Source organism: Panthera leo, chromosome B4 (assembly GCF_018350215.1).
Source record: "Panthera leo isolate Ple1 chromosome B4, P.leo_Ple1_pat1.1, whole genome shotgun sequence".
NCBI lineage: Eukaryota > Metazoa > Chordata > Mammalia > Carnivora > Felidae > Panthera > Panthera leo.
Window position 1 is genome coordinate 125,388,570 of NC_056685.1, and position 12,965 is coordinate 125,401,534.

A 12,965-nucleotide genomic window follows, 5' to 3' on the forward strand; every position below is an offset into this window, starting at 1 on the left:
ACAGCAGGTGCTCCATGAAAGTTTGCTGAATAAATTAATGATAACTTGCCTGACTCTACCTCACTCAGTGGCCAAGTAGGACATGCACATAAAGACACACATCCCTTTAAAGCCTCTTCTTCCTTTTCACTCCTCTTCTGAGTCTTAATATTTTTAGGAAAGCCTGCCTCCCATCTTCTCTTTTCATTCCCTTGAAGAAAATAAAATATAACCCTTTCAAGAGTCATGTCTGATTAGAATCTGATTAGTGCTACAGTTATTGTGTTGCACACTAACAGAACTGTCTCCTGGATACCAAGCTGTGTGGGAACTGATAAAGCCAGACCTCGTGGGGCCTGAAGCATGAGCAACCAAGGTCAGGGAGGGAGGATGACTTCCACCTCAGCATGGAGCCCAAACAGAAAGTTCAGAAGCTTCAGAAGCATACAGAGTTAATCTACTTGGCATGGATCCTGGCTGTCCTATGGCTGACAGGCAGAGGTGGCCAACCATCTCGGTGAGCATTGGATGTAGACACTCAGGAATCTGAGTAGGCGGGGACAAGCGGGATTAGTGCTGTGTGGCGTCTGTAGGCTCAGAGGCACATTTTGCCGCTCAGGAATATCTGGGCGATGCTTTAAAGGAGATTCATTTCCAGCAACACAGTTGGGAGGCCCCCATGCTGTCATAATTTAAGTACAAGAAGGAAGTGTGACATCATTTTCCACTCCCAAGCTTGTGAGGGCTGGGACTCTAGGCCTATACTTTAAAAAAAAAAAAAAAGTGCAGAGTTGGAGATCAGAGTTAGATTTAAAAGCGAACCAGATAAATCAAGCTTCAAAGTCATGGAAAAGGTCAAGAAGACTTTAGTAAACATGCCCCCAAATTCTGCTACTACCTCAGTTTTTCTTTCTTTAAATTAGCTTTTTCCTTCAAACATGCTGGAGCAAACATGCTGGAGAAGTTTTTGCAAAAACTATACTCATTCTTTTTCAGTTTTATTTCATTGCTGACATTGTATTTTTTTTTCCAATATAACCAATTGCCGTTTTGAAGACATTATTGCTTGAACAGTGTTTTGTGAGTCACCTAAGGAACTTTAACTAGATATTCTTGTAAAGTATCCATTGAAAATTTTTGGAACATTCACCCGTTTACAAATCAAAACTGCTCAACAGTAAGTTGTTTGTTTGAGCACTGATATCTACTATGAGCAGAATGATCTTGGTTAATCCATTTGCTGTGGCCCAGAAACTTCTGCCTTTGGAGAAGAGAAAGTCAGAGAAGGGAGGAGTGTGAAAGGATGGGCTGAGGGGTGACCCTTGTCTGTTTGGAACAACACCATCAATCTTCTCCAGGAAAGTGGTTGTTAATTGGACAGTAGCCATGATAAAGACCATTAATTCTGACTGATGGCATCTGGTGAATTAAGAGCACCTTATGTTCTTTCAGCATTTGGAAGTATTTCTTCCAACTGCTCCAAACTGCTTCAAACCAAATATCACCTAGTTAATAGAAAAGTAGCAAATTAGCAAAATATGCACACGAGTGTGTGTGTGTGTGTGTGTGTGTGTGTGTGTGTGTGTGTTGAGGGAAGCAGGCTTATTCATTTTATTATCCCTCCTTGAAAGTCTACTGTGGCCAGAGTAGTTCTGGAAGAGTTGACAGTGGAAGGGTGGGGCGTGGTTATAAAAGTAAGTCAAACTTGCTCCTTACTTTCAAGCCAGGAAAAATTCAGAAGAGAAAAGAACATGAATAAGAATAAACTCATAAAGGATGCTGTAAGTAACACTTAAGGTCACTTTCACACCTGAGATTTTATTATTCTGTTCATTTATCTGTCAACAAATACGTATTCAGATCACCTAAGGGAAATTGAAACAGGGGCCCACTGGGCAGAACAAAGAAGGTGTAATTACTTCCAAGTGTGGGGCTGTAAAACATTATAATGCAGATGGCATCTAAGCTGAATCTTAAATGGTGAGTAGAAATTTGGGAAGTAAATTTGTGGGCTCAGTGGCACTGCAAGAAGTATGTAGAAGGTTGGCCACAAATTCAAGGATCAATGGGTGGCTTGATGTCCCTAAAGGATAAGCAGGGTTTGTGGTAGTTTCAAATTGTGTCTACAGGGGTGCCTGGATGGCTCATTCGGTTAAGCACCTGACTCTTGACTTTGGTTCAGATCATCGTGATCTCAGGGTTCATGAGTTTGAGCCCCACATCAGGCTTTGCACTGACAGCACAGAGCCTGCTTGTGATTCTATCTCCCTCTCTCTCTGTCCCTCCCCTCCTTGCTCTCTATCTCTCTCTCTCAAAAAAAATAAATTCAATAAATAAAATAAAATTTGTCTACAAATTCTTTGAAGCCCCTCCCACGGTAGGCCTAAGCATGTTATATATTATATATTGTATATGCTATATGTTATTATATATAATGTAAAATGAAGGCATATAATATAGTTATATTATTACATAGTTTATATATTTATCATATATCATATATAATAAATGAAGGTATATAATTATATTATACATAATATATTATGTATAATAAATGATATATTTATGTTTGTAAATATATACATAAATAGATCACTCATTTTATACATTGTGTATAATAAATGAAGGTATATATAAAATTATATATATATATATATATATATATATATATATATATATATATATGAAATAAGTCAAGGTAAAGCCAACTATTCCAAATCTAAATAACAGCTTACATCTTACTGTCATAAAGTCCAAGTGGGTATTTCTGACCAGAAGGCAGTCAGGGACCCAGGGTCCTTCCATCTTGTGATTCCTCTCTTCTAGGCTTCCACATTATCTGCACAGTCCATGTATGGGGAGAGTGGTGTTTAAGAGCCAGTCTAGGGGCACCTGGGTGGCTCAGTCGGTTAAGTATCCAACTTCAGCTCAGGTCACGATCTCACGCTCTGAGAGTTCGAGCCACGTGTCGGGCTCTGTGCTGACAGGTCAGAGCCTGGACCCTGCTTCAGATTCTGTGTCTCCCTCTCTCTGCCCCTCCCCCACTCACGCTCTGTCTCTGTCTCTCAAAAATGAGTAAAATGTTAAAAAAAAATTAAGAGTCAGTTTAGAAAGTGGCACAAGTCACTCCCCTCCATTCTATTGACCAGAACTCAGTCACGTGTCAATATCTAAACATAAGGGAGGATGTGCAACAGGGGGAAAAGAAAATGGATATGCATGGTTTGTCAATTTCTGATGCATGTTCATATTACCTACATTTCACTTTGCTTTTGCAGGATTTCCGGGTAATTAGGTATTATTATTTCTATTTTTTTTTTTAACGTTTATTTATTTTTGAGACAGGGAGAGACAGAGCATGAACGGGGGAGGGTCAGAGAGAGAGGGAGACACAGAATCTAAAACAGGCTCCAGGCTCTGAACTGTCAGCACAGAGTTGGATGCGGGGCTCGAACTCACGGACCGCGAGATCATGCCCTGAGCCGAAGCCGGGTGCCTAACCGACTGAGCCACCCAGGCACCCCTATTATTTCTATTTTATAGGTAGAGTAGCTCAGACTCTGTAAGATGAAGCAGCCTGCCTAAAATCATGTAACTAATAGATAAGACTACAATTCAAATCTAGGTTTATTTTAATAAATCCAGACTCTTTTATGCTAATTTCTCTTATGCCAATTTCTCCTACCCCTGCTATTCCCTAAAGGAAATATTTAGATTGTTCTGTGTCTTTATAAGTAGTTATAACTGTTTGAAACACTGCTTGATCAAACATCAGTTTTCACAAAGTTCTGTGTAGTCCTAACTGGTCCCTAATCTTTCTTGGTTTGCCTAACATTTATTTCAGCTTATCCTAGCTCCAGAAAATCTATCTATCTAGATTTTCCTCAAGAACCTCTACATTCAGCATTCATGTATCTTTTGTTCTTCTTTAATGGGACAACCAGATTTTTTCCAGTTTAAACAGATAACAGAATACACTTCCTTCTTCAATTTCACAATTAGCTCTCCAATCCCTCTGATTAACTTGAATATTTCCTGGTTTTCTTTTTCTTTTTTTTTAAGTTTATTTATTTATTTTGAGAGAGAGAGAGAAAGCGTGAGCAGGGGAGGGACAGAGAAAGGGAGAGAATCCCACACAGGCTCGATGCAGAGCCCAATGCGGAGCTTGATCCCACAAACTGTGAGATCATGACCTGAGCCAAAATCAAGAGTCAGATGCTTAACCAACTGAGCCATCCATGCGCCCTGAATATTTCCTGTTTTTCAAGCAAAACAAAAAGAAGACAAGAACAGTTATAAAGCTTATCAGAGTTAATTCTCCTCTTAATCATTGATCTTTCATCAACTAGCTTTCTGCCCTCCCAACCAATATTTAGAAGTTTTGCCTCTAAGGTCATCTCATTGATCACTATGCACAGCACTGAATGCCTGCTATGGGATGGGCATTGTGTAAGGGAATACAGACTGATGTAAAGATAAATTATTATCTGACAGAGGGTTTGGGGCAAACATCAGCATCACTTACTGCAGGCTTCAATGCACCACAGGAGTACCTCCTGTTCTCTTAACATCTGAAGAGAGGCGCACTTGGATGAGGGCACAGCTCAATGTGCTTCAGAAGAAGAACCCCCATCCCAGGTTCTTATGGAGCAGGCATGGCAATGACCATATTCAGAAGACACAGGGTGGTCTCAGCCATGGCCACCAGGCAGTCTGCGTGTAAGAGGTGGCTGTTGAGAGGACCACCGATAAACACCAGTAGCCCAGGTAGACCTAAAGCACTAGTGAAATTAAGCACAACCTCTCCTGCTCGTGAAGAAGAACACCTCAAATACCAATCAGTTCACAATCAAGCAACATGGGATGAGCATCCCAGTTCAGTAACTGGATATTCAAACTGCCTGTCTCCATACTTATAAAGATGAGTTGGAGGGGTGACTGGATGGCTCAGTCGGTTGAGCGTCCGACTCTTGATTCCAGCTCAGGTCATGATCTCATAGTTTGTGAGTTCGAGCCCCGCATCGGGCTCTGTGCTGACAGTGTAGAGCCTGCCTGGGATTCTCTCTCTTCCTCTCTCTCTGTCCCTCCCATGCTTTCTCTCTATTTCTCTCAAAATAAATAAAAATAAACTTAGATGAACTGATTACAGTCCTTAAACACAAGGAATTCACGGTCTAAAATGAGTGACTTTCATGTAATCAAATCATTACAGGGCACATGTGATTGATACACGCTTTAAAAGTTTGCGTGAAGTCTGTTTTTTCCATCTAGTGGTGTTTAGCAAGATTTCTTGGGTGACAATATTGCTAACAGGCTGAGGCGGTGTTTTCTTCACGGAGAGAGCAGATGTGCCTAAAGGCCCAGTGAATCATGCAAATGAGTGAAGTCAGCCACTTGAGAGCCCCAGGGTCTGTGGCATGCAAATTCTGACAAAGTATATCTGGGGGCTGAAACCCACTCCTTACAATGCCCTCTACACCAAGCTTTTTTCAGTTCTGGGCCCGCACAGAAATCTCTGAGCATGTCTGCCTCGATCTAGAAAATGCAGTGAACTGCTCATCTCGAGGAACCTCCCAGTCTGCATGTGGCACCAGAGTGAGCCCTTTACTGCCATTTTTGAAAACCGTAAAAACACCCTTGAAATAGTTTAAACCAATCCACGTTTTTAGCTAAGCAATACCAAGTTTCTTCCACATCAGGCCGACTTCAACCAAATTTTTCTACAGTAAATTTAACCCAAATAATGTGTCTATGGGCTTGCATCTAATCCATTGAGTTAACTTGAGAACTTTTTAAAAAAAAATTTTATAGGTCATTTATTTGTGAGAGACACAGAGACAGAGTGCGAGTGGGGGAGGAGCAGAGGGAGAGAGACACAGAACCAGAAGCCAGCTCCAGGCTCTGAGCTGTCAGCACAGAGCCCGACATGAGGCTCAAACTCACCAACGAACCATGAGATCATGACCTGAGCTGAAGTCGGACACTTAACCGACTGAGCCACCTGGGTGCCCCAGCTTGAGAACTTCTTATCCCTGTCCCTCCTTAGATACCACTTTCTCTGGGGAGCCCTGCCTGGTCCTCAGCTCTGCACTGTATGCTCCCCCATGGAAGCCTAGATTGACCTTTATTTGTGAAGGGACAATTTTCAAAAAGTTAAAAACGTGACTGTATAAAATAGCAGAAACATAAGGTTTTAAAAAAGTATTCATTTTATTAATTAAAAGGGTAGCCAGTAAAATGATAAAGCCGATTTAAGGAGCATTTGAGCAACAGAGGTTTACATAAGTCATCACAAAGGCATTAAAAAAAAAATCTTAGAACAAGGTAAGTGGGTTAGGCACCAAGTTGGCTAATGTCTTATAGGGCAATAAGCAGGAACCTCTAGGGTCATCTTTTCTATGGAACAGAAATCATTTCATTCATATTGGTAATAGACAAAAATCATCTGAGTTGTTATCAGTTTTCAATAAATTAATGTCTTCTTTTCCAAAATTGTAAAATATCTGAACCAATAGTAAATAGAAAGTCCAAAAAAGGTACACAGTGCTAGCAAATCGGTTAATCCTAGAATGGGTCTGCTCTACCACCACACAGCACTATATTGAAAAGACATCCAATAATCTGTTCGACCTATTTCTTTTTAATTTTTTTATCATTTCTTTATTTTTGAGAGACAGAGACAGAGCACAAATGGGGGAGGGGCATAGAGAGAGGGAGACACAGAATCTGACGCAGGCTCCAGGCCCCGAGCTGTCAGCACAGAGCCCGACACAGGGTTTGAACTCTCAAACTGTGAGATCATGACCTGAGCTGAAGTCGGACGCTTAACCAGCTAAGCTACCCACACGCCCCTTGTTTTGCCTATTGCTAAGGTTTTGGACAATGTTTGGGTACATATCTACATTTGGGGGGAATTGTTCTTCATGTAGTGTATATTATTATTAGCTACAAAGAGCAGTTGCTAACCTCTACTGAGCACCCACTGTACCAGGCATGTGCATTTTCTCACGTGCTTAATACGAAGGAAAAGGGATCACTACTCGCCCATTTTGCAGATAACACTGAAACTTAGCCAAATTAACCTGCCCCAAATCACTCAGTTTGTGAAGAGCAGGCATTAGAACCCTGATCTGCCTATTTGACTCTACGTCTGGGCTCTTAGCCGCTCATACCACTCGTCATAACTGTTCATAAAATAGCCCATTTATTTACCTGTATTTTCCTCTGGACTGTGAGTTTCATGAGAGCAAAGATCGTGGTTTCTTGTTCATTGATATTTTCCTTGCACATATTGATATCTAGCATATAGTAAGCACTCAATAAGTATTTCTTAAAATTAAATAGAACATGTAAACGCAGAGAATCAGATTCCAATTCTAATACATTTTTCATCAGCTCTTTCACCCTTCTCTTGTAATTAAAATATCAGTTACAGTCCTTATTTTCACCTTTTATGCTCATCGGTAATAATGTCCAGAACAATGGTTGGGGTGAAGTGCTTAACCGATATAGTCTTTATTCATTTATAGAATTGTTTATAAAATAAGCATTTGTTGAGTGCTTCCTACATGCCAGGCTTTCACTAGGCATGGTATAAATTGCTCCCCCACTAAAACGTAACTTTATGAAATAAAATTGTGTCTTTTTCGTTTAACTTTTTTTTTTTTTAATCTCCAGTACCTGGCAGAGAGACTAAGGCATACTAGGCACTTAATCAGTAGTTGCTGATTGAATAAATGAATAAGTGTTGAAAGAGGGATCACTGCAAGCCCTAGGCATCTTCCTGGGTTATTTCTTGTGTGTCCCAATTAGCAAATATCCATCTAGAATGTAATTCCCCTAATAAAATGCCATTAGATGTTAACTTTTAAAGTATAAATGATTCTTTCTTACCTTTAATGAAATTTACCGAACTGTTCATCTGGTTTTTTTCTCTCTTGCTCAGAGATCCTTTCTCTTCCCTTCCCCTGCTCTGCTGGGTGTCTTGGGAGCAGGTGGGCGGGGGTGGGGGTGGGGTGGGGGGGTGTTGAATCCTGGATACCCCATTTCCCAGCCTCCCTTGCTAACTGGCTCCAGGCTAGGTTTGGCTAATGGTGGTCCTGGAGGGAGATAGGAGGGTGAGAAGAAAGGAGACACCCCTACTCCCGCCCCTACACCCGTCCCTCCTCCTCCCCTCAACCCTCAACCACCAACCATTGGAGGAAACCTCTCCAGTGTTGGCTTATCTCCTCTAGAGTTCTACCTTCTTCTCCTCAGTCCCTCCTTCTGTGATCTCCCCTCCCACTGGGCGGCCCCAACGCCCAGGCTCTGTTTTTGTCCCTTTGCTCCTTTAGCTCTAGGGATGGATGTAGCTTCCCACTGATTCTCTAATATGGGTTGTTTCACCATTCCATAAAAGGACTTTTAGCTCTTCCTGTGTATAATTTCTGCTGCCTATGGAATTCCCTCAATTGAACTAAGTGGAATAGACTTGTTTTTCTGAAAGGATCCTGACTTACTGGTCTACTGAGTAGAGAATAACAATATTCACATTGATATGTGAATATTGAGTGATTTGTTAGGCTCTCTCATTAGCTAAGTAAATGGCTCCTGTAACCACCAACTTGGTGGATTCAAATTAGTTCCTTGGCATAGTTTTAAATCATCACATCTCATACCTTTAAGTTGCTCAGGACCAATTAAAACTGTAAATATTATACCAGCAAATAAAAGAGTGTAATGATAGTAGCTATAGTTTATTGATCCGTACAATGTACCTGGGACTCTACTCAACTCTTTATACATATTATCTCTTTTAATTCTCCAACAAACTGTGGGGAATGTGTTCTAGTCAAGATGTCTAGTAGCAAATAATAGACACCTACTTTGAATAGACATCTCAAATGCTCCTTGGTAGTTCATGGAGTTTAGATGAAGGCTGAAAAACCAGGCTTGAGAAAGAACTAAAGGATATCACCCACAACTAAGACCACACCACAGGATGATCTGCTAAGGACTATCATTTGGGATGCTGGGCCACCAAAATAACAAATGGCCCCCACAATATCATTGTCCCCATTTTACACCTGTGCAGATAGAGACATATGTATAATGAATGCTACCACATGGCTCTAAGCCCTCTGGTCTGCCTGAATCCAAAGCACTCCCTCTTTCCACCATACTACATTTGTTTTTTTATATATGGTTAGTTTGTACCTTAATTGATTTGCTCTTGAAAGTTTTGATCTACATAAACTTGTAAATTTTAAAATTTTTAACTTACAAATATAACCACTATAGCCTTCCTTTAAATAAGTAATTTGGTTTCAGTATTAATATCTATGTGTACACAGTTATGTTGTACTCAGCTTTTCAGGATTTGCTGATTATGTACATGCAGGTGAACTTGTAACATAAACAATGTCATGGCCAGGAATGCCTTATAATTGTCCTTTACTCCAGATTTTTCTTGTACTATATATATATATATATATATATATATATATATATATATATATATGAAGCAGATTCATACATATGTATGAGAGAAACATAAACAGCTTCATATTTTAGGAGAGTTGGCAGCAATCCATTCTCCTTGCTTTCTGGAAAACACAAGCACCCTTCTAGAGTAATGGAATGTGATTATAAATACTTCAGGCACTTAGTTGATACAGAGCTGGTATGCTTGTTGACATGTCGTTATGGAAATTAGATAATTATGTCACTAATGGGTAATACGTTGCATGTGATACTGCACGCGCGTGTGTGTGTGTATGTATACGTGCATGTTTGTAGAGTAGCCATGAAATGAGTTCTGGTTTCTATTCTTGACCTGCCAATTCAGTGAGTCACTGAATATCTCTTTGGTCAGTCATAAACCCTCAGTGCCCTCATGTAATACCTTCCAGTAGGACACAAAGGAACTCAGGTAAAAGCTACAGACATCAGAATGTCCAGGGCTCTCATTTTTTCATCCTCAAAAGGTAGTATAATTATTTAAGACTCATACCACTTTGGGAAAGAATGCCTGTCCAGTTTACCATCAAAAGAAGAAAAGCCTTAGAGGTCACATGTTGGGGCACAATATGCATTTTTATTTATTTATTTTTTTTAACATTTATTTATTTTTGAGACAGAGAGAGACAGAGCATGAACAGGGGAGGGGCAGAGAGAGAGGGAGACACAGAATCTGAAACAGGCTCCAGGCTCTGAGCCGTCAGCCCAGAGCCCGACGCAGGGCTCGAACTCACGGACCGTGAGATCACGACCTGAGCCGAAGTCGGACGCTTAACCGACCAAGCCACCCAGGCGCCCCACAATATGCATTTTTAAATGAAAGTAAACTCCATGTACCTGGACTATCTAAGAATTGGACTTGAAGGGAAAACCCTAAAAAGTAGTAATTTTTACTTTCACAGCAGAAATAATTTTGACATACCATAGTGAGGGGCCTTTTGTAAATATATTCCTTTCTATAGTTGATATGAAAAGTTCCATATCTTATCACGACTTTTAAAAATATGAATAAGATAAATATGTATTGGGTAGTGTTCATAGCTCACCACCACTAATATTTAAGAGGACGTACAATGATCATCGTATAGCTGTGTGAATTATAGAGCAAAGAGTGAATAAATACATTCTCAGTGTAAAAGAAATAAGCCATTGGTATGTATATAGAATAAATCAGGAACATCTCCCAACTTACTTCCTAAACAGTTTGGAGGGTAACTTTTTAGTCCATTTCCATGCATTTTATAAATACAGAATAGACACATGTTCTCTCACATACAAGCTCTCCCTTAAGCAGAAATGGTATCAATCCCACAATCATTGTTCTATAACTCATGTCTTTATGTTAAACAGTCTGTGTAAGGAGACACATCTCTTAATCCTTTCCTTCATGTCTCCTGGGTTTTGCCTCTTACTTTAGAAGTTCTTCCTGCATCCCACTGGTATTCCAATTTATTTTTAAAGTGGGGGGGGGTGGGTGAGTGTTCATCTGTGGTTGAATGGACTAGGCAGGCACTTAGAGAGTGACAGCCTGCTGGCCCAGAGGTGGGGCAAAGACAGTGGCTGTCTTGGCCAGGGCTCTGTGCCAATACCTCTTTGGTGTCTCAAAGGTGCTCCTTAGAGCCTCACCTCACCTCGGCCCCTCCCACTCCCTGCCCAGCCTTGTCTTCAGTCCTGGGCCTCACTCTCTTTGCTTTCCAGGGGACAACAGTGGTTTCCAGGTAAGTGAAGGGGGCCCATGGAGGGTGAACAGGGACAGGTGCTTTCTAAAAATGCTTTTCCTTTCAGTATGTGAGAGGAGAGGGTCTGGGTCTGTATCTAGATGTGAGGGTGCAAGCAATTGAAGTGAGAAGCAACCTCCAATTTTATACTGATTCAGTTCAGAGAAGTCAGGGGGAGAACCGTTTCTGGTGCTTTTGAAACTTAATCAAGCACCAACATTTTGATAAACCATCAAAACTGCTCAATGATCTAAATCTCCTTTATCTTTAAGACCAAAAGAAAAAGAATGACAAAAGTCGATGGGAATATGTGGTCAAATTTTGAACATTTAGTCACCAGTTTATATCAGTCAAACTGTTTTTTCTTCTTTCTACTTTCTACTGTCTTTCCCCCCAACCCTTACTGCTTTTTAGTCCTTCCCAGCACCTTAGGATGGAGAGGGGAGAGCGGGGCTCTGACTGAGCGGTGGCTCAGTCAGATGAGCGTCTGACTTTGGCTCATGATCTCACAGTTTGTGGGTTTGGGCCCCGCGTTGGGCTCTGTGCTGACAGCTCAGAGTCTGGAGCCTGCTTCATGTTCTATGTCTCCCTTTCTCTCTGCCTCTTCCCCACTCACACTGTCTCTCAAAAATAAATAAACATTAAAAAAATTTTTTTGAAAGATGGACAGGGGAGAGAAAAAGAGATGGGATTCCATGTAATCAATTTTTCTACTACAGTGGAGTCATATCTTATGTGAGGAGGTTAGTTTCCAAAGGGAGAACCTAAAGTCAAAATCAGGCGCAGTCAAAATTATCTTTCATAGGTCCTTTGGTGGGCCTTTGGTGGGCCAGTTTTGTTTTGTTTTGTTTTGTTTTGTTTTGTTTTGTTTTGTTTTGTTTGCCTGTGGCATTGAAACAGATATATTTCTTCAACTGAGCACTAGAGAAAATAATTGATTTGCATTTGGGAACAGGTGAATGGGAAGTAAGTACCTTTAAACTCTAGACTGATGTTCCATGGGGTGAAATCAGGACCAGCTACATAATTTGCAAGGTCCACTGCAAAATGAAAATGCGGGCTCTTTATTGAAAAATTGTGAAGAATTTCAAGATGGCAGCAGCAGAGCATTAAACTAAGTATAGGGCTCTTCCAAGTGTAGAGCTTTGTGCATCAGCACAGTTTGAGACACCCAGGAAGCCAGCCCTGGGTAAAAAGCTTGGAACCTAATGTGAAGCTTGGAAACTGAGATCAACTCAGGAAGAGGAGCCTCACGACTCCCATGGAGAGAACAAGGGGCAAAATCACTGCCAGTGTTTAAATTATTCTGTCCTGCGCCCTGCACCCTGTCCTATCTGAGCACATATAGTTGAATTTACATGATGCTCAGTCAGCGCAAGATGCAGAACCACAATACAAGGTAAATGGTTGAGACGTTGCAAGTCCATATTAAAATTACATTTGGGGATTTTCTGATTTTTTTCAAGGACTCGCTATAATTTAAAACTCAGATTTAAGATGTGTAAAAAGAAAATTAGTATTTCTATGTCTCCATCCAGCAATAATTTTCATCAGCCCTTAGTCATGTGCCAAAGGCAACAGAACAGATTTAGACTATTGTGTAATTTGTAGGTGGCAAACCAACTGCATTACTATGAACTTTCTAAGTTGTTCCAAAAGGAACGTTAGAAAAATCAGGTGTGAAAATAAAAAATGTAACTTACTAAAGAGGTTGCCTCTGACCTTTTTTTCCAGAAGGTCGTGAACATAATCTGAGCAAGGAGGATTTTA